Source organism: Leiobunum rupestre, chromosome 4 (genome assembly GCF_980474605.1).
Source record: "Leiobunum rupestre chromosome 4, qqLeiRupe1.1.hap1, whole genome shotgun sequence".
NCBI lineage: Eukaryota > Metazoa > Arthropoda > Arachnida > Opiliones > Sclerosomatidae > Leiobunum > Leiobunum rupestre.
Window position 1 is genome coordinate 14,218,275 of NC_143387.1, and position 21,512 is coordinate 14,239,786.

Below are 21,512 nucleotides of genomic sequence, written 5' to 3' on the forward strand. Positions count from 1 at the left end.
ACCCGAGTTCAATTCCTGACCACGATCAAATTTTCATTAAAATACTTAAATATTTATTAAATATAAGATTAATATAATTTATAAATATTTAATTAAATATAAGATTAATATAATTTATAAATATTTAATTAAATATAAGATTAATATAATTTATAAATATTTAATTAAATATAAGATTAATATAATTTATAAATATTTCATTAAATATAAGATTAATATAATTTATAAATATTTCATTAAATATAAGATTAATATAATTTATAAATATTTCATTAAATATAAGATTAATATAATTTATAAATATTTAAAATGATGTAGAATAAATTATAGTACCTAACGTTATAACTTCGTAAAGGACATTCGCCAAAGCTGTTTTTTAGAAAAACACCGTAACTTAACAAGCGTCGGTGGCTCAGTGGTTAGAGTAAATCTCTTGCACGCAGCAGACCCGGGTTCATTTACCGGCCGGCGCCAATAAATCGCAAATTGATACTTAGACGAGTACCATGAACAATTGGTGGAAACCCTGCCATTGCACGTTGAGAGGTTGCCATAACACTCTGCACTCGGTCCGTCCCAAAAGTCAATAATAAGAAGAAGTTGGAGAGAAAACGCCCTTAAAATCACAAACACAACAGACTCAGCACCCACAACCTTCATAACAGAAACTCGACACTCACAACCGTCATAACACCAACTCCACATTCACACCCTGCACATAAACATTACAATAACAAAATATCCAATCAAACTGAGTTTAAACTGTCGCGACAGTGAGCGTTAACGAAAAAACCATGCTAATCAAACCTAACCTTAAATTAATCCGTTAACTCTCACAGTCACACGGTGGTTTTGCCAAACTTTCGAGAAACTACGAACGCAGCGATTTCGAGAAACTGCGTACGTAATGATTAACTTTTGAACGGAAACTGCGAACGCGCTCGCAGGACAGACATACAGACCGACAGACAGACACGGTGATTGTATAACCCCTCCTAAGGGACTTTGTCAAACTTGGTAGTTAAACGAGCATTGTCGAACATTTCATTCGATCGTTTAAATCTAGATTGTATCGCTAATTCACTGGGAATAATAATAAGATATACGTTGAATCGTTGATGTACTCCAAGATTTAGTTACCGCGTACAAAAACAATTACCACCAAACTATCAAATGTAAGGCCTTCGAAAACACTAAAACTTGCGCTTTCAAAATTTAAAAAGTATTGAGAAAGCGAAGGAAATTCGACAATACGGTAAAACTACTAGTGTGTTGGAAGGGATACGGACCGGAATTTAAAAGTTGGGTGCAAGAAGTAGACTTAGAATGAGTTTATATATTACTTTACCCTCCGATTCCTCGCTGAAGTATTTCCCCGATAATTCTCTAAGCAAATTCAGAACTTATCTTTCTGAAATGGTTCATCTGAATGGCCCTAATTAAGTTGGATTAGCCGAAATAAGTTATCCTAGTACATGGAACAATATTAAAGAAGAACGGGTAGTACGAGTTTGCACCGATAACATACTGTCAGAAGGTTTTATAAAGGCAAAATTGGCTATTATACCTAAGACAAACTTCCCTTCAATATAAGATTTTAATGAATTTAAATACAATAAAATTATTAATTATGGAAATATGGGTGTTGTGCAGGATCATTTATTTACGGGGCAAATTCCTAAAAAGTTGTTATAGGGATGGTTACTCAAAGCGCTTTCTTAGGTGACTTAAAATTATCTCCATATATTTTCCAACACTTCAATTTGAAAAACCCCCACAAGGCACTTACACCAAATTTTACTGAAAACAGTTACATACAGCCATATGCGAATTTATTTCTACAAACCAGGCAGTGGAATATAGACGAAGGGGAATAAGTAGAGAAGACTACGCTGCGGGGAACTGTCTTTTCACCTACGACTTGACGGCTGATTTGATAAGCAACGCGGCGCATTTCCATTTGGTCAAAAACGGGAGTTTAAGACTCGAAATTAAGTTCGGATCTACTTTACCCGAAACGGTCGCTGTAATGGTTTACGCAGAGTTTCAGATTTTGATTGAGATTGATAAGAACAGAACCGTTGTACTTGACTAAAGCAACATGGATACCATACAATTGACGATAATTATGGAAAACGATAAGTTCAGTAAGGACCTATTTCGAGGCGTTTTAGCATCAGATCAATTACCCAAATACCTTACAACATTCCCATCTCTTTATATTGTAAACACGGCTACTTCGAAAAATCCAGGAGAACATTGAGCTGTACTCTACTTCGATTCTTTTGGGAACGCCCCTGACACTTTTCGCTTAAACGACTTGGTGGAAAGAAATAGTAAAACTGTTACTTTTAATTCATTACAACTGCAGGTAAATCGGAGCATATCATGTGTGGTGGATTTGGCAATTAATAGGTGTAGGGGTGTAAAAATGTTAAATATTGTTTCAAGATTTAAAAAAATGTTAATGACAAAATGATCAAAGAATTTTTGTACTCCAAATATTCAATAAATATACGGTAACATATCAAATATATTTTTATTGCTTTTACTCTTACAGTTTGCAGAACCATTTTCCGTTTTTTTTTGGTTTAAGAAATAAATATTGTAAATGAGGAAATGATCGAAGAATTTATACGCTCCAAATATTCAATAAACACGGTGATATTTCAAAGAAATTGTTTTATTTTTTTTTCATTTAAATAAATATTATGCCCATGTACGTTTAATCTGCAATGTTTCTTTTCAAAATAACGACCGTCTGATAATGTACGAATTCCATCCCCCAAAATCTATTTCTTGTTATCACTGGGGTTTAGGTCCATTTTATTTTGGGAAATTGTAAAAAGTTTATGCTTAAAACTAACGATGTGCTTCATCGAACAAGTCATTAATTTCCTCCCCAACAAACACTTGCGATAGTGGGACTGACGAATTTTGTTTTTGACTACTCCCCCTTATTGGAAAGGAAACTATACGTTTTAGGTCTGAGACCACAAAATTCATGAATTGGTATACCGTCCATTTCATCTTTCATTTTCCCAATGACTTTCTGATTTATGACACTAGCAGAGGCGGACTGGGTCTAATATTTTGGGCTGCCAGAAGACAAAGGGCCCCAGCTTTAACAATTATAACACTATCATGTTTGAGGGGTCCACTTCATGAACGGTCCGTGGAGCCCACCTGCCATCGGGCAGGTTCACTCTATGGCCAGACCGCCACTGGACACTATAAGGGGTGATAAGTGTGGTAGCCGGAGCAGACGAAGAGATTGGAATTGGCCTTAAAATCAGCGTAGACACCTTCTATTCGAATGTCGTAGGTTAGGCTATCGGTGTCAGTGAACAGAAGTCGCTCCTTTTCTCCGTAGGTCTTCTTGAAAAAGTCGTAATGAAATTCATACATGCTAAGTTTACAGAGCTCCACAATGGTGAATCAGGTGTAAATTGGTCTGTTTAACGTTAAAGTCCTCTTTTTCATGTTAATACCTACAAGCTCGTTGTCCAAAACTGAGAACGTTTCAAAACACGGAGAATACGCTTTTTTAATCACGCGTTCAGGTGTTTGAACTAAGTGGTACTCTATTATTTTCCTTAAATTCTCCATTGTTTTAACTGGTAAATGAAATTAAACAAAAAAAAACATTATTTAAAAAATAATTTAATTTTTTTAAATAATTAAAATTTAATTTTTGTTTTATTTATTAATTACCAAAAACGCTGTTGTTGTGGAGCTTGAAGAAATCTCGATCGAAATCGTTTTTCGCAATTTTCCTCTTTTCGGTATTGAATTCGATGAATAGTCGTAGAAATGGTCCTTGATTAAACGATAAAATATTGTGAACACGAGTTATCTTCAAACCTTTAGAGACGTAATATTTAAGGTTTCTGTAGTGTAAAACGTATTTGTTTTTGTTCATCAAACTGGGGACCAATTTCGGTAACGCGTCTTTTTGTGGAAGTTTGAAGTCTTTTAACAGTAGTTTATAATACGTAGAAAACCTATCCTTAGTTATTGTCGCGATTCAGGAGCGAATGGATAGCAATTATGTTCCTGGTGGAGTTCTTTCGGATATTCTAAATCAACTTCTAATATGAAACAGTAAGGGGATTCATCCGATAGATGTAGAAAGTGATTAAGGGTATAAGGCATTAGGTCTTTGTCGGGTATCCTAGAACATTTACTCATCGGAAGGTAATCTATCATGGAAAATCCGTATAAATTGTTTTTGTCAAGGTACATTATGTAATTGATCGGTTTTTGAGGGTCATATGTTTCTGGCACATATTTATTATTCGCTTCGGCGAACATATGACATATCATTGAAACACCTTCCCGTATTCCACGTTCTATAAATAAATAAATGTCAATGTCCTGTAGTAGTTCAAGTTGAACTTTCGTCATGTGCAGAGCGGCTTTCCAAGCAAAGATTGCACGAATTATGTGCAATACCTCGAAAACGTCCTTTAAATTCAATTAATTATAGTATATTATTTATAATGCCTTTAATTATTAACCAGAGTTTTACAATGGTCTTTGACTGGTGGATCCGTACGTGTAAGAATCTCTGAGCCAACATAACAATGGGTCTCTTTCAAGCACATTTCAATTTCTGCAGGAGTGAGATCCATTGAGACATTCCTCTTCAGTAAATCGGAAATAATCTGCTGCTCCACCAAAAGACTTTCCAGAAACACGTCCATGGCATCTGTTTCTATACAGGGTCTTTTTTTTTGCTCGGAAAAGTGTTTTTTTTTCAAAAACTATTTAAAGTACCGATTTCAAATTTGGAAGGTCAATTCTCTATACCGGGGGACATCAGTTTGAGAAATTTGAGCGTTTTCAGTAATGTTTTTCACCAATTTTGAAAAATTATTTTTCGACCACTAGGTGCGAGATAAAAAATTTCTATTATAAAGTTGTAGGCCGTCATCGAAAACCCTTAAAAATTGTTCACTCGACGAAAAACAACTTATTTATCAGTGAAAATTCGAGCTTGAAAAATTTACAAGTTGGTGAAGCCAAATTACGATTGTTTGAAACGATAATTGAAAAGGGAACAAGTCTAATACAAACGTAGTAGAGTTTTCACACTTGAAAAAATGTACACGTTTGGTTTTTAAATGCAGATATTTTATTCACATAAATTTTTACAAAACATTTTCAATAATATCACCATTGGCTGCAACACAGGTTTGTGCGCGGACAATTAAGTTCTCAAACGCTTTCTCTACCATTTCTGGTGTGACGTCTCGGCAAGCACTGATTATTCGTCTAATGAGTTCCTCCCTAGTTTCAATGGGCGTGGCGTATACCTTTGCTTTAACGAATCCCCAGAGAAAATAATCCAGCGGTGTTAGGTCAGGTGACCTTGCTGGCCAATGCACTGGACCATTTCTCCCTATCCACCTTTCAGGAAACTCGTTGTTGAGGTGCTCAGTTACTTGCCGGGAAAAATGCGGAGGGGCGCCATCTTGCTGAAACCACAACTGACGTCTTTCAGCCAATGGAAGGTCGTCGATTGCGTCACTCAGTTCGTTCTGTAGAAAATGTAAATACCTTTGGCCGTTGAGGTTCGTCGGCAGGAAAAAGGGACCAATCAAACGGTTTCCAACAAGTCCAACCCAAACATTGACCCGTTCAAATTGAACCTGGTGATGATATTCAAAACCCCAATGTGGGTTGATGTCAGACCAAAGATGGCTGTTTTGATGATTAAAGGGCCCATCTCTAGAAAATGACGCTTCGTCGGAGAACAAAACATGGCGCAAAAATTGTCTATCTTCTTGGACAGCATTTAGTAACCAGTTGCTAAATTCATAACGTCTTTGATGGTCTCCGTCAATTAGTCCTTGGTGGAGCGTAGCTCTGTATGGGTGATAGCGATTCTTACGAAGAATTTTCCACACACGATTTGCAGAACAACCCAAATCAGCAGCGGCGTTAGCGCAACTGTGACGAGGATATGCCACAAAGTACGCGAGTACATTGTTCTCGAAGTCTAAATCCGGTTGACCCAATCCGCGAAACCTAGGTTGCAAGTGACCAAATTGATTGAAATCGTGAATTGCTCGTCTTACTGTATTTACAGATGGTGCTCCATTTGGATGTCTTTCTGCGAAGATTTCAGTCACTCTTCTAAGGTTTTGCGCTGCTTCTCCATAGTAAATGGCAACTATCTCGGTACGCTCAGCTACTGAATAACGAGGCATTGTTCGAAATAATATCAAACACTGATAATAATCTCCCAAAGTTTTCCTTTAAATACCCAATGCATGTTTAGGATTGACCTATAGCCTCGTGTTTTTTTAAATCCGGTCGTTTTTTTAACCAAAGTTTCAACTGGATTAGGTAATTCGGTTTCAATTATCGTTTCAAACAATCGTAATTTGGCTTCACCAACTTGTAAATTTTTCAAGCTCGAATTTTCACTGATAAATAAATTGTTTTTCGTCGAGTGAACAATTTTTAAGGGTTTTCGATGACGGCCTACAACTTTATAATAGAAATTTTTTATCTCGCACCTAGTGGTCGAAAAATAATTTTTCAAAATTGGTGAAAAACATTACCGAAAACGCTCAAATTTCTCAAACTGATGTCCCCCGGTATAGAGAATTGACCTTCCAAATTTGAAATCGGTACTATAAATAGTTTTTGAAAAAAAAAACACTTTTCCGAGCAAAAAAAAAGACCCTGTATAAGTCACCGATGCGTTCGGTGTATCTAAAATATATAAAAAGTCATCGTTTCGTTCGAAAATAACTATTTAAAAAAATAAAAATACCGTTTGAGTCTATGACAACATAACTAAAACCACAAGCTTCGTCCTCCGTCCGTTTTGTGGTAGAGGAAAATAGTGAATTAGGAAAACATGACCTAATTTTCACAATAATTGACTCGAAGTCAGCAATTATTACGTGGGGTACCTTGTAATAAAATATTAACCGTTAATTAAATAAAATGTGGTTTAATTAAATGTTAGTTACGATATCCACTTGAAGAAACAGAGTGGATTGAATTATCCACCCACTACCAATATCTTGATATTCCTCCATAGCCTTAGATATTTGTTGTAGGCACGTAAACATTTTCTGCTGTTTTTCATCGGGTGTTAGATTGGTTTGATTTCTACTCCAAAAATAAGAAACCGCTTCCACTTCTTCTCCGTTGTTTAATTCCCTTAAATATCGTGCGCGAATAAATATGTTCCTCTTTGGCCCATTTTTCTTACTTAAATTGTTTTCCAGATATTTAATTAATCTAAGCTTTATGTACGTTATTAGTAAATTAACGTCCGTGTGGGTTGACTTTGGTGTATATCGAGAACCACTATAGCGTTTCCTAGAACTGAGAGTTCTTCAAGATTTTAATGAAAATTGTTCTCTGGTCCATATAAACACAGGTTCTTCCCCCTTCGGTTGACCAGAGGTATGGCTTTCCGTTTGTTTGGGTAAAGCGCCTTGGTTGATGAGATCGGTGCGTCGCTGGTGAACGCGCGAAAGTCCACAGACTTTTTTTCGTGAACTTCGAGAACGTGCCGATTTAAGATACATTTTCGCGTAAGCCCTTTCGAACACACGATACACGAAAAGATGATGGAGAAGACTCGCCGTACTCGAAATGGAAATGACTAGATTTTAAAATGATTTTATACGGTTAGTCTACGCTTTTCCAACGTTTGGTATCAGCGGCCAATGTACCAGTCAATACACTCGTTATCCTCAATAACACTCTAAGATACTCGTATCATTCAATTTGATTTTCGTCAGTTTTCAGCAGATTATAGGTCTTATAAAATATGATACACAGAATTGCTTTTTTAACTTAAAATGACATATTTTTATTCGTTATTAGCAACATGGTAAAAAACCAGATGAGCTAACCGAATCTAAAATGTGAACGGTGTTTTTGTTCAACGCGGTCTGGGCCATTTTTTCCAAATTTATTAAATGGTCGAGATCAGCGTCGTCTTCAATTCTCTTAATTTTTTTGGTCTTCAATGGTGTGTTCGCATCCAATGAGCGTTTCTTTTTTGAATTTTGGAAAATTGCTGAACTTGAAGGGGTAAGGGAACCGGAGAAGGACGATATTGGTAGGGGATCTCGGAAGATTTAGATAAGGGAGATGGTAGATCGATGGCAATTGTATTTTTTATTGGACTTGACGATGGTGGTGGAGATGCTATACCCATCAATATTCCAGCAAAATCGTCATCCTCCTGAGACACGGTTGAGTCTTTGATGCAAATTTTTTCGACTTTCAATAACACAAATAAAATTTATTATTTTCCTAACAATACAAGAATTTATTTTTACTTCAACATAGGGGAACGAAAGTCCTAGTTTTTTTTCCTCCAATTCTCCAGAACCGCGTTTAAACAAACGTGTACGTCGATATATTTCCTTCAACGTTTTGAACATACTTCACCCAAAATTAGGTTGGATGCGATCTTTTCACAATTGCGTCAAGAACTCCGAACTTCATTTTCTCGATTACTCGGTCATTAACGACTTTGGGTGAATAGCGTAAGATGCAAATAGCTATATTTACGTCGATGGGATGCTGCATTGTCCGCTCTAATTTTTAAACTTACTACGAGAGAGTAACGAAGTTCTATAATTTTCCTTTTTGAAAACTGTTTTTATATAGGATAATACTCCGCAATAGGTCTATGAAATAAAAGTACTTCTTAATTTTACTTCTTAATCCTGATTTTCTGACTAAAACATGTCGACATGGATTTAGGAAAACAAAACACTTCACTGATAATAGATTTTATTTATAGGGATAAAACATCTATGAACTAAATGTTCTTCTAAATTTTATTTAACCCCGAATTTCCAAATATATCATCAATGAACTTTGTACATTTCTAAATTCGTCTTACACGTGATTTAGACATACTTCAGTTTCTTAAGGCTTGAGAGCCGGTTCATATTTCTAAGCGAAACGCGTTATTTTCTGATGCCTCCACACACTCCTCATTCTCGACACTCTACAGAAATATATTCAAACCAGCCATCATTCTTTCACCCCTTTAAGAGCCGGTTCTTATCACTCGTTATTTTCTACGCGTAAAGAAAATCCCGTTAGTTTTAGGGTAATCAACTGAAACCGCCCGTTCGTGTCCTTACGAAGTTTTCGCTCCCTTCAACACCCCACAATACTCTATAAGAATTTATACTCCACGATACCACGGATAAACATTTATTATCCGGTCCTCATTCTCTCATCCGCGATACGCACCGATACATCTCCGGTCTTCATTCTCTCATACAGCGTAGAAATAGTGAAACCCCACGATACCCTATGGGAACTGATACCACTGGTCCTCATTCTCTCATTTTGATTACAACTCCCCGATCTCTCGATTTGAACCCTTGCGATATTGTCTTTGGGACCATCCCAAGGACTTCGTTTATAAATCAAACGTCTGTGATATTGACGACCCATCATGCGCGCATTAGTGATGGATGTGAGACTATCCTTGACACACCTGGAATCATGGAATATGTTCGACAATTATTTGTATGACGTGTCCATTAAAGTTTTAAAGCCCAAGATGGGCATTTGGAGCAGTGGTTGTAATTTATGACAATTTATTAAAAGAGATAATCATTATGTGTTACTCGTTTTTTCGTAACAATTAAAACCCATAGAATATGCCTTAAACGTTTAAGGCATATTCTATCCGTAAGACATTGTATATCATGTGGTGGTTCTACTCCAGAGCTAAGTATTTCTTGGTACCGCTACTCTTTTTATTTTAACACCCTGTATGCCTAACTGTAGGGCAGCAAAACCCAGTGGCTTACTTTTCACTTTAAAGAAGCACTAGCAGTTGTTTTATACCTAGCTCTAACGTTCGCCCCTAGGTGGTATATACTTAACTGTAAGGTAGCGCCACTTGTTGGTATATACCATATTGTAAAGCAGCGCCACTTGTTGGTATATACCATATTGTAAAGCAGCGCTACCAAGTGGTATATACCTAACTGTTAATAGTATCACTTGGTGGATGCACCTAACCGTGAAGTAACGCCACCAGATGGTGTAACGTAACTATGAAGTAGCGCACGTATACCTGACGCCCGTGGCAAGTAACGACGAGTTATGCTAAAGAGTGGTTGAAAGATGCTCCATCAAGCAGAAACATATATCGTATCAAAGTGGTTTATAATAGAACCTTTTTATGTTAATTGACTGTTAAAATTTTCATACGAGGGTAATTCAAATCTATTTACCCAACCATCGCCAAATTTTGTTCAAAATTGTTTGTACGGTCATTGGAGCCGTATAAGTCAAATTAGCAAATGTCAAGAAGATCGTTTGAGTGGTTACGGAGTTAGAGAATAGTCTCATTTTTAGAAAATGACCTTGACCCCTAAATATGACCTGTTATATGTTTATCTCCTTCTACTTACCCGATTTTTGCAAATAAGGTCTCATTTTAAAGGTTATGAAAATTACAATTTAACAAAACACTTAGTTTTTAACCTTAAATTAGCTACCATATAGTAAATCACGTTTAAATAGTTGACCGTGGACCATAATAAAAGGTCATTTTTATTTTCAGATTTATATTATTCCCTGAATTCCCTGTACGTTATTTAGCTGTAAACAAAACATTACGATGGTTATATTTTTTTGTTTTACAGGAAAAAAAATTCACCCCTCTAGTTCAGATTATGTCTAGTCCACGTTTCTCTTAAAATGCCGTCTTGCTTCTACGGAAATTCTCAAATAGTTTACGTCGAAGAAAATCGTTTCTAGAATTTTTTTAAATAGAAAATTGTTCACTTAGAGGTATACCTGATGAGTGTCATCTAAAACAATTAAATAAACAATTGGTAATGAGAAATATAAATTTTAAAAGTGAAAGTATAATCCTTCATCTAAGGACAAGTTTATCGCTGTCTGCTATCAAAACGATTTGCTATCACCACGAACAACTTAATTTGAAATAAAACGTCCTGAAACCGAGAAATTGCTGTAACCCTTCTTCACTTCATGATACAATAAGGAGCAATGGTCTTTAAAGGATTACGTGGGACTGTTATCAAACCTACGAAGACCAAGTAGGTTCATGGACAAAAAAATGTGTTCAGTGCTACACATTTTTAACCAAGCACAGCCTTCAAAAACAGAAAGGTATCAATTCCTATTGTAAAAGATAATGTTACCTTTTGTTTAAAAGACCATTCCCACGTGTCAACTGTTGCATCATCTATGAATTCTTCAGGGAAAATATCCTCTAAAAAGAAGTATGTACATGGTTTAATTAATTACAAATAAGCTTAAAAATATTACCTTTTTCTTTTCTAGGAGAGGCAATTTTAATCTAGTCTGATTTAAAAAAAGTTGGAATCTGCATCTCTTTCTCCCAAAAGAAACGTTGAAGAGTCTTTAGGTGTCGAAGGGGAAAATAACCTAAGCGAAGTTGATTTGAAGCTAAAAGAACAAGGGCAATATGAAAATATTTTATCTGAACTAAAGGAAAAATCGAACTATAAAAGAGTTAATTACAAGAAAATACCTCGTTCGAAAGAGTCGTGAATTGAAACTTCAGATAGGTATTTTAGCTGTTCCAGGTTGTCAAAATAAAGGCTGTAGAATAGCTCTGGAAATGAAACATATTGTATTGACCTTTTATGAGAGTGACGAATACAGTCGTTTAACTGTATTTAAATTACCGGAGAAAAAAAGAGTACAAACAAAACACCTTATGCTTTTAAACTTGAAGGATATGTATGGAAAATATAAGGAAGAACATAATGTGGCCATTGGCTTTTCAACCTTTCGTTCATTGCGACCTCTGTGGTGTATTTTGGCGAGACATAAAGGAACCCAGCCAGTTTGCTTTTAACTTATCACCAAAATTTCAAACTGATCCATTCCTTCAACCGACAAAACAGTTTGCGATACCGTTAACCTTAACTGAATGATGAGATTCTGCAAAGATTGTCCAGCCAAGGAATGGATAGTTAGAAACTCAGATATTTTTCGTATTTCCGACGATATAGACCGAATAGAACACAAACACTGGGTCTCAACAGACAAAACTAAACTCTTGACAGTAGTGGATACGTCTGAAGATTTTTGCAGTCGTTGGCTTCAAAAACCGAGGAATTAACTAAACATCACTTTTATGCAAAATCTTAATCCTCTTACCTAAAACACCTAAAAGAATATCTGGACACACAAACAAGATTTCGCGGAAAATTACTTCTTCGTCGTTCAATACGAGGTACAGGGGTATCCTTGGGAAAATAAAGCTACTTATTACAACTGCAACAAAAAATACGTCAATACTATAACAAGATATATACAGGGTCTTTTTTTTTGCTCGGAAAAGTGTTTTTTTTCAAAAACTATTTATAGTACCGATTTCAAATTTGGAAGGTCAATTCTCTATACCGGGGGACATCAGTTTGAGAAATTTGAGCGTTTTCGGTAATGTTTTTCACCAATTTTGAAAAATTATTTTTCGACCACTAGGTGCGAGATAAAAAATTTCTATTATAAAGTTGTAGGCCGTCATCGAAAACCCTTAAAAATTGTTCACTCGACGAAAAACAATTTATTTATCAGTGAAAATTCGAGCTTGAAAAATTTACAAGTTGGTGAAGCCAAATTACGATTGTTTGAAACGATAATTGAAACCGAATTACCTAATCCAGTTGAAACTTTGGTTAAAAAAACGACCGGATTTAAAAAACACGAGGCTATAGGTCAATCCTAAACATGCATTGGGTATTTAAAGGAAAACTTTGGGAGATTATTATCAGTGTTTGATAATATTTCGAACAATGTCTCGTTATTCAGTAGCTGAGCGTACCGAGATAGTTGCCATTTACTATGGAGAAGCAGCGCAAAACCTTAGAAGAGTGACTGAAATCTTCGCAGAAAGACATCCAAATGGAGCACCATCTGTAAATACAGTAAGACGAGCAATTCACGATTTCAATCAATTTGGTAACTTGCAACCTAGGTTTCGCGGATTGGGTCAACCGGATTTAGACTTCGAGAACAATGTACTCGCGTACTTTGTGGCATATCCTCGTCACAGTTGCGCTAACGCCGCTGCTGATTTGGGTTGTTCTGCAAATCGTGTGTGGAAAATTCTTCGTAAGAATCGCTATCACCCATACAGAGCTACGCTCCACCAAGGACTAATTGACGGAGACCATCAAAGACGTTATGAATTTAGCAACTGGTTACTAAATGCTGTCCAAGAAGATAGACAATTTTTGCGCCATGTTTTGTTCTCCGACGAAGCGTCATTTTCTAGAGATGGGCCCTTTAATCATCAAAACAGCCATCTTTGGTCTGACATCAACCCACATTGGGGTTTTGAATATCATCACCTGGTTCAATTTGAACGGGTCAATGTTTGGGTTGGACTTGTTGGAAACCGTTTGATTGGTCCCTTTTTCCTGCCGACGAACCTCAACGGCCAAAGGTATTTACATTTTCTACAGAACGAACTGAGTGACGCAATCGACGACCTTCCATTGGCTGAAAGACGTCAGTTGTGGTTTCAGCAAGATGGCGCCCCTCCGCATTTTTCCCGGCAAGTAACTGAGCACCTCAACAACGAGTTTCCTGAAAGGTGGATAGGGAGAAATGGTCCAGTGCATTGGCCAGCAAGGTCACCTGACCTAACACCGCTGGATTATTTTCTCTGGGGATTCGTTAAAGCAAAGGTATACGCCACGCCCATTGAAACTAGGGAGGAACTCATTAGACGAATAATCAGTGCTTGCCGAGACGTCACACCAGAAATGGTAGAGAAAGCGTTTGAGAACTTAATTGTCCGCGCACAAACCTGTGTTGCAGCCAATGGTGATATTATTGAAAATGTTTTGTAAAAATTTATGTGAATAAAATATCTGCATTTAAAAACCAAACGTGTACATTTTTTCAAGTGTGAAAACTCTACTACGTTTGTATTAGACTTGTTCCCTTTTCAATTATCGTTTCAAACAATCGTAATTTGGCTTCACCAACTTGTAAATTTTTCAAGCTCGAATTTTCACTGATAAATAAGTTGTTTTTCGTCGAGTGAACAATTTTTAAGGGTTTTCGATGACGGCCTACAACTTTATAATAGAATTTTTTTATCTCGCACCTAGTGGTCGAAAAATAATTTTTCAAAATTGGTGAAAAACATTACCGAAAACGCTCAAATTTCTCAAACTGATGTCCCCCGGTATAGAGAATTGACCTTCCAAATTTGAAATCGGTACTATAAATAGTTTTTGAAAAAAAACACTTTTCCGAGCAAAAAAAAAAGACCCTGTATAATGAACCATAATTTTTTTAGTGTCTTTCAATATACTGTAGAGTATAAGCATAAAAGCGCTTGCATATTTCGTGCGATCACTCTTTTTATAAATATATTAATAACGATTTTTTTAAAAGTATAAACATTCTGAAATAACCATTCAATGATTAAAATATAAAAAGCACACCGAATATACTTTACAAGATTTTGTTGCATAAGTAAAATATTTTATCGCGAAAAGTGGTCGTCCCCTTCGCACACAACAGTGGGAATAAGAGCGGATGCTCTGGCAACGCCAGCCGGCACCCCACCTAGAAAGGTAGAGAGCAGAGCCCTTTTGAAGGAGCGCCTTAAGGGGAACGGCGGGCACACAGCAGCCCGCATAACCCGGCACAGCTGGCACCGGATATCCCGGGGGAACTCCCAAAGGCCGGGAGATGGGTCTGCCGTGCCCTCATACGGAGGTCCGCAGCCCCACAGCAGGCACCTCAATCCACCGAGACGGCCAGTTTGCCCGGCCCCTCTCCGTTAGCCTGGGCCGAAGCCCAGTTACCAGCCCACACCGGACCGAAGTCGGAGGTGGAGATAGGACCATTTGGACGGAGCTAACATCTCCCAGTGCGCCACCACCCGTGCTGGGTTACAAGAGCCGGACCCCGACTCGACCAAGAGAGGGAGTCTATTGTCCCGACGTCCCTTATATAGCGAGCCGCTCGGATGACGCTACCAGTCTCCAACCTAATTGGCTGGAGAAGAAAGCCCGCCAAGAAATCTTTGCGGACTCACGGTGGTGCAATAGTAAGCGTCACCGGTAACTTTATCCCGCTCGTAACCCTTCGGGTCAGAGGTCGCAACTTTCGGAGAATTCCGAAAGTGGACGACGCGAGTGAGGATGAGTCATCCCTACCTTCCCCAGCAGCGATGGCCCTAAACAACGAGAGAACTCTCTAAAGTAAAGGGAATGGCTGGTAGGGACAAAGCCTGCATTTGCGGATGCAAATGCAGGCTTTACAACACCGAACGATGAAGTTAAGTGTTTGTCGAATCATTCATAGAGTAAACATCAACAGTCAAATTATTTTTGAATTAAACCTTGATTTTTAATACATTTGCCTCCTTTTAATAAAATATTTTACAATTTCTGTCCAACAAGTATTTATTTCTTTAAGTAGCTTTGATATTTTGAAATTTAACTGTCATTAAAAGTCCAATTCCTCCCTTTCCCTGTCACCTTATGATAAATAATCATCCAAAAATACTTCAGAACATTGAAAGGTGGGTTAAATAATCAAATCTACCTCAAAACCTAGTATGAGTGAAATTTAGAGTGTAGATGGAGCAGTTGTAGCAGTGCCACCTCATTTTAGAGAAATAAAACTCTTTTTGCACATTCGGTGGCTAGTGGAAGGCGGGAAATATTCCTGCAATACCAATATGGCAGAGAATGTGGCTCTTTTGGCTCTTCGTGGAGCAAATGCGATACACCAATTTGAAAATAATGTGGAACGCGATGTACAGAGTGATAGAATGTATCGTAAGAGACCGAATCCTATGGATTTGAGTAATGAAAAATTTAAAGCTCATTACCGCTTTACCTAAAATGATATTTATAAAGCTTGGGAAAATGTCTCATTTGGATGAACAAACACAATTGATTCCGCTACGCAGGTAAGAATTTCTTTATCATTATTTAATAAATAAACGAAGAGAAGAGAAAGACCGATCGTTTCGTTTTACATATAAATATATATAAAACGAAAAGAAGAAAGATTAAAATGTGTTTGAAAAGTTACTATTGGAATAATTGTATTATGAAATTATCTTTCAAAGATATTACCCACTTTTCCATCCAAAAACCGAGTACTCCCGATTCTCATGTTTATCTGAATCGTAGAGGTCGGTACTCGATCAATGTCCAGTTGGTAAGCCATCCCTTTCTATGTTGAAATTTTTTAGTTGAAAATATGTTTATCTATTTCTAATTATGGCATAATTCTTTAACATTTATAACTTTTGTGTTAGCGATTACACCACTAGAATCTTGGACTTTGTGGTGGACTGGCCTGGGAGTCCTCACGATTCAACCAAATGGGCATAATGCCATCTCAGGACCCAGCCCTCCTCAATGGAAACAGAGGGAACACGGCTCATTGGAGACAGTGGCTACATCGAGAACCTTGGCTGACACTTTCCATTCTCTATCCGGGAACTCAACCACAGGAGAGTCAACCGTCGTCTCAGAAGAGCCCAAAGTTGCATCGAAAGATGCAGCGGTTTCATTAAATCTCAATGTCGCACGTTGAGTTACTACGTAGTGAATTTGTTGGATAAACCTTTAAAAGATTGTAAATTTGTATAAGCTTGCATCATTTTGTTAAAATTTTACATTGACGAAATGCCCGAGCCAACTGTAGAAGATGGACAAGATGATGCAAGTGTTGCTCCTTAGCCCCATTACTCGCGCTTGCAAGTTCGGGCAAATAAGATTTTAAACCAATTCTTTGGAAACCTAGACCATCGCAGGAATCAGTTGACCAATTGTATTAAAATGGAATTTGCATGGCCTTGCAAGTGTTCTAATTACACTTAAAATTAACTGTAACATTTTTCTGATTATTTTAAATTGCCCTCTTCCCCACTTTATAAAGAGGATTGGAACAATTATCAATGAGGTACTCAGGGGTCCATCGTTGAGTGATATCAAGTCAACTACCTGCAATGACCAAAACCTTTTGTGCCAAAAGTTGTTATTTTCTCACTATTGTTTCTTATTGTAAAATCTGTTTATTCGTTGTATTACACCTGTATTTTTAACATTTCCTGCACTAGACTAAAATTATTTAATTCGTTAAATGTTATTGTAGCTATCCTTTACAGATAAATCTGATAGGCTGATACCCAATGAAAAAAAAGTGCAATATAATTTGGAATTAAATTTTTATTGAAAATTCAAATATACCTCGAAATTGATATTAAGGGAAATAAGGGTGAAGATGGTGACAGCTCCATTGGAAAATAACCAAAACTATGGCCAGCTGAGTACTAAGCAAAAATATATGAAAATGGCTCAATAATAAAGAGTTTCACTGTTGTGGTAAAAGGTAATTAGAAATATACATTAAATTTATTTTAAAGAAGAAGACATAAAACCTAAAATTTGTTAATAAAGGCGGGATAACTAAAGTTTCGATTCCCTTTTTAGCGAGAGCAAGAGCGTTTTGTATGGAAACCAGAATTTTATTGGTATTGTCCTAATGACTTGGAAAGACTAGAGAAAATTTGACTTTTTACTCTCTATGGGCTACCAATTCCAAAAACTCCTTCCAATCTTTCTTGATTTTTCACTTTAGATTGGGCAGCCTGGCCTCTTGTTTCTGCACTGGGAATAGGTTCGGTGGGCACAGGTATTGGATGACGTTTTTTATGGCTTCTATTATCACCTTTAACAAGTTAGACAGATTATATGTACATTTATGTCAATTTATTATCCAGGGACTGTAGGAAAAGAGCATTGTTAGCAATACCACTCTTGGATTTTTCTTTTTCCATTGGCCTAGGTGGGTCTGGAAGTTTGATTTAAGCCCTTGCGTTTATTTTAAAAAAAATAACAGAGCTATATATATAAACTGAGCGTTTTTTTAATAAACCCATTTCCTTGACAATATCTTGCATCGACAAACTTTGTGTTGTCATAAATATGGGAATCAAAATGAAATTTCAATCAAATAATGATACCCTCTACTATTGTTTCTAGAAATATTTTTCCACGTTTCTTTGATATCACCTACACACGGTTGGGTATTGATAGGAGTATATTGAAATAGGCCGGCACTTGGTATGCCAATAAAAACCCCAATTGTACCGGCTGTTGGTGTCTGACAATTGCTGGCGACTGTGTAAAGTACAAGTTTTGATTTCTATTGTTTCAAAATTTAATGCATATTTAACATTCAATATTTTATATTTTAAGTAAATGAAGTACAGTTTTATGTACCTGTTTCTTTATCGCTGTAATATCAATGCCATTGTCACAATACCAAAAATCGCAGTTTCACCTATTAGTTTCACCACCCTAACCTCAAGTGGAGACAGCTAATCGTACGGGACTCTACCTCCCCAATCGCTTTTCTGGTCTTTATGAAATCTTGAGCCGTCTTCTTAACTATCTTTTTGTAATCAGACCATTTGGTTCTAATTTGTGGGTCATTTCTTATTGTCCCCATACCAACGGCTGACATTTCCATTGAAATTTCGTCACACGCTTTTGCTACATCTTCCTTAGTTTCCAAGGCTTTTATTATTCCTATGACTCTGTTCACCAAACCCATTCTAGCTTCTAGTCCAGCAACAATTGCTTCCTTTGCTCTCCTTCTTCACAGTTTTTATTCGCTTTCCCCATTTTTAAAACAATTTAGAGTTTATGAATAGTAAATGTAAATATATAAAAACCACTGTAAATAGCAAAACAAATGTAATTTTGTAAAAATAAAATATAAAATAACTGATAACGAGCTCAGATTATGAAGTCGCAAGTGGAAAATTGCCTCTGTTTTGAAGAAATAATAAACAGACAACGCTGAATCTTAACTGAGTGATTGAAGTGACCCGCTTCCCGCCAATATTTTCGGCCGTTTCTATCTACAGCCGTGGGCGGAACTTATAAAAAAAGGCCGAAAACGCGAGAAAGCGATTTTACGAAGTCTCGTTAAAATCTCTCTGGAACGCGTTTTCGTAACTCTAGTCTGGGTTAGTTTAAAAGGTCTCGTTAAATAATGGGTCTTTAACGAGACTTTTAAACTGTCTCTGGAACGGGCCCTAAGTCAGTTATCCTAATACGTGCACACGGATTCATCATCATAACGAGCGAAGGCCGTATGACCGTCAAGTGAAAGATGGATTTAAGTTGCAAATCGTTTTTGCTAGACGCGTTCATCTTTTTGCGTAAGACTTCAATTCTAGGTCACTCCAAACAGTAACAATGTCCACTAACTGACAGACTTTTGAATCATAACTAAAGACTTATGATCATTCTTCCAAACCAAATGACCTCTAATTATTAACCTCCAAACGAAACATCTAAAGCGGGGTTTGAAAAATCGTGTATTGTGAATAGTGTGTAGTGATTTCAAATTTAGAAACCGTAAGCACCAAATAATGAAAATCTTCAGAAATGTCTGCCAGGCGAAGGTGTTTTGCCACACCGAGCCTGGTAAGTATTTACACCTGTATTACTTTCTTTGTAGATCCCATTCATATTGGAACTTGATGAATCTGGATTAATGTTTAAAACTTCATCATTTGATGATTTATATTGGTTTTCCGATGTTTTAAATTCTATATCAAAACATTCGAATAAAACGTATCAACATTAATTTTTTTAATTTTATGTATTACCGACATTAATAATAAATTCGTTTTTAATCAATTTATAGTTTAGCTGCTGAAAAACTTGATCAGTCAAAAACATGGTACGAGTACGGTCAGTTAGCTCTTCAAAAGGTAAAGCTTTCACATAAGAAGTCATAATTTTTTAATGGTTAATAGGAATAACTGATCCGTTTATAAATTACTAGCTTTTCCGCTCAAACCCGTAACAAAAGCTGAAAATCACTTTTTTAGTATGATTTCCAATTGTAATTATTCTTGAGATTGAAAAATTGGGTACATGTTCAATTCTGTTATTATTTTCAAAAACACCATAAATAAAAAGTTTGAATATCCTAGTCGCTTCATAGAGGAAAGTGGGAAAGCCTTCCCAGAGGCCACAGTATGAATGTTAATCGGAAATGGTATTATTCAGCATAATGATTAATGCAGTATTCCTTCAAATCTAGTTCGAAGGTCAATTCAATAATGCTTTGTTAAAATACAATTTTTAAAACTAATCTAGTTAACCAAATAAATTAAACGAAATTGGTTTTCAAGTCTACTTACAAATTAGGTTTTCTGATCAATAAATGAAATGAAGCAAGACATTTGACGATTCTTCTTTCTATTACCCAAAACGACCCTTGTACACACTCTCTTAAAGCATATAGGTTGGAAATAAAGATTTCAGTATGAAAAAATTCCTTCATTAACTTTTGGTTAAATTAAAATCATTTATATTATTTAACATACAAGTGCTTAGTAATTAGCCGAAAAATACTTGGCTTGGTTTAAAAATACGGAATTTTAAATTGAAAGATTAATTGTTTCGAATGCAATCCCTGGCCCCTTGGAGTTCACATTAAAACAGTTCAACGAAAACTAATATTTATGAAAATAATTTTTTTCTTTTTTTATAGAAAATTGACGTTTTATTTTCGCCTTCATTTGTTGGTCAAAATGATTTTAATTACAGCATATGGTCCACCAGCGCGATCTTCACCGAATCAGCAACACGAATTATGTCTGGGCAAGATCTCGGTTCGGTGCAAGATCCTTGGGCAGTCTTTCGTTTAATTCCACTTTCGGTAATTACCTTATATTTAACATTTTTTAATTCAATAAAAAATACGCTTTCAGCAATATATTTTGCCACGTATTTAAGAAATGGTAATGTACGTTCAATGATGTCGTTTCGATAGCTTAAGCTATAGTTCGACATGTTAGAAAAGACAAAGATATGGTATAACGCTTTTTTCTTTAAGCCCGCGATAGAGGTAATGTTTCCAAAGCTATGACCCTCTTCCTTTCTTTAAATTTAATGCATTATAGGTTCGTTTACTTCAAATGTTCGCCGCTTTTGTTTCCGTTATGATAATCAGCTGCTCAGAATGGCATCAGACATCTTTGAATACAAGAACTACAAAAAGTACCGGACTAGTTGAATTCTTAAATAATAAAACTGTGAACACTTGGAGCCAATTTATAATGAATAAAGGTACCTATTTTACTGATTTACTAGTTAAACGGTTTTATTTTTTAGTTAAGGATTAAATGAACATTTAATCATTATATTCAGATTCCAATTTACAATCGCGAAGTCCTGGAAGTAGATTTATTTTCGGCACATGGAGCTTTCACAGTCTGGTCATGACTTCTCTGTTAGTGTCATTATTAGTTGAGCAGACCACATTACAAGGCATTCCAATTCGCATCGACAGTTTCGAGGACATCCTTCGGTTCTCTCATCTTCAACCTTTAATTTGGGATAACGTATTTTACATATTCAATGTAAGTCTAATAAGCTAAAGTCTTATGTTTTCAAATCGATCTTGATTGATGATAAAGATATTTT